Consider the following 2,703-nt stretch of genomic DNA (forward strand, 5'->3'; position numbering starts at 1 on the left):
ACAAACTGAAAGAGGCATTGCATTCAGTTTTGGAAATTTTAGAGCCACTGTAGTCCAATTCAGTTTTAAGAAAAGTTAAGTTTGGGTTTGTTCAAAATTAGCAGAAAATTAGTTTGGGGTCTGCAACTGTGACCGAGCCATTTGTACATCCCACGTAGCACAAGAAGGAGAATACTTTTATAGAGAGGAAAAAGAAGTAATGGAGTGCTGTAGTAAACAGAGTTCAGGGGTTTTCATTGGCTGAGTCCTTGCCAGGAAAGAAGACAAGTCTTTCTTCTTCCTGTTGGGCTTGCTACCCCTCAGAGTGTGCAAGTTCCATGCTGGCCTCCCGACTCCATTTAATTTTTTTAAACATTAAAAAGAAGAAGCAAAGATAAACAGTGAAAAAATGAGAGACATACAGAGACAGAGACACAGAGACAGGAACAGAGAGACAGAGAGAGAGAAAGACAGATTTATTTTAAGGAAATGCCTCAGGAGATTATGGAGCTGCAGAAGTCCAAAATCTGCAGTGTAGGCCAGCAGGCTGAAGACCAAGGAAAATGTTGATGCTATGGTCTGAAGGCAGCCTTTTCCTCTTCAAGCCTTTAACTGATCGATAGAAGCCCATCAATATTACGGAGGGTAATCTGTTTTCCTAAAAATGTTAACCTCATTTGAAAAAACACCTTTACAGAAACACGTCAAATAATGCTGGACCAAATATCTGGGTAACCTGTCCTAGCCAACCTGACCCATAAAATTAACTATCACCCTAAGCATGACTTATAAAAATTTGTCATTTACCTTGGACAATGAGCAAGTTGCATGTTGTGCTGTAATTTGCTGCATCTATAAAATAATATCAAGTATAAATTTTAACCTGCATATTTAATCCATACATATTCAGCAAATAAAATTAGTTTAAAATTTTGATGGTCAATGAGGTGATTTTCAAGCAGTATTTTTCACACTTGTTGAATAAGGTTATTTAATTTCTAAAAATCACCACCAGCTTAATTATACTTTATAGTTATAAGTCACAAGGGATGAAAAACTAGCACTACTAAATAGGTAAAAATCAATATATGAAGCCTAGAAAAAATAATCAGCAGCAATAAGCACCGCTCATACATGGTTTGGGGCTTTTATATATCATTTCCCACAAAAAGCAAACAGCTTTCCTTAAAGAAAAGACAATTCCCTGGCTAGGACATCTTATACCATAAATTAAGAAAATAAAGTATTAAAAATTAGTAGTGTTTCTAAACATGTCACAACCCAATAAAAAGAGGATTCCATTTGCTAAAGATGAGAATATTTGTATCAAAACTATATTAACTGCAAAAGAGTCAAATATATCAATGGTGTCCACATTTATGAATTTATAGTGACATTTCAAAAAATGATCACTTTTGATAAAGTAGGCAAGAATATACAATGGAGAAAAGACAGTCTCTTCAATAAGTGGTGCTGGGAAAACTGGACAGCTACATGTAAAAGAATGAAATTAGAACACTCCCTAACACCATACACAAAAATAAACTCAAAATGGATTACAGATCTAAATGTAAGACCGGACACTATCAAACTCTTAGAGGAAAACATAGGCAGAACACTCTGACATAAATCACAGCAAGATGTTTTTGACCGACCTCCTAGAGAAATGGAAATAAAAACAAAAATAAACAAACGGGACCTAATGAAACAAAAGCTTTCTAACAGCAAAGGAAAACCATAAACAAGATGAAAAGACAACCCTCAGAATGGGAGAAAATATTTGCAAATGAAGCAACTGACAAAGGATTAATCTCCCAGATTCACAAGCAGCTCATGCAGCTCAATATCAGAAAAACAAACAACCCAATCCAAAAACGGGCAGAACACCTAATTAGACATTTCTCCAAAGAAGATATACAGATTGCCAACAAACATATGAAAGAATGCTCAACATCATTAATCATTAGAGAAATGCAAATCAAAACTACAATGAGATATCATCTCACACCAGTCAGAATGGCCATCATCAAAAATCTACAAACAATAAATGCTGGACAGGGTGTGGAGAAAAGGGAACCCTCTTGCATTGTTGGTGGGAATGTAAACTGATACAGCCACTATGGAGAACAGTATGGAGGTTCCTTTTTAAAAAGCTAAAAACAGAACTACCATACGACCAAGCAATCCCACTACTGGGCATATACCCTGAGAAAACCATAATTCAAAAAGAGTCATGTACCACAAAATTCACTGCAGTTCTATTTACAACAGGACATGGAAGCAACCTAAGTGTCCATCGACAGATGAATGGATAAAGAAGATGTGGCACATATATACAATGGAATATTACTCAGCCATAAAAGAAACGAAGTTGAGTTATTTGTAGTGAGGTGGATGGACCTAGAGACTGTCATACAGAGTGAAGTCAGTCAGAAAGAGAAAAACAAATACTGTATGCTAACACTTATATGTGGAATCTAAAAAAAAAAAAGTTCATGAAGAACCTAGGGGCAGGATGGAATAAAGACTCAGACTTACTAGAGAATGGACTTGAGGACACAGGGAGGGGGAAGGATAGCTGGGACAAAGTGAGAGAGTGGCATGGACATATATACACTACCAAATGTAAAACTAATAGCTAGTGGGAAGCAGCCGCATAGCAATGGGAGATCAGCTTGGTGCTCTGTGACCACCTAGAGGGGTGGCATAGGGAGGGTGGGAGGG

This window comes from Stenella coeruleoalba, assembly GCF_951394435.1.
Source record: "Stenella coeruleoalba genome assembly, chromosome: Y".
NCBI lineage: Eukaryota > Metazoa > Chordata > Mammalia > Artiodactyla > Delphinidae > Stenella > Stenella coeruleoalba.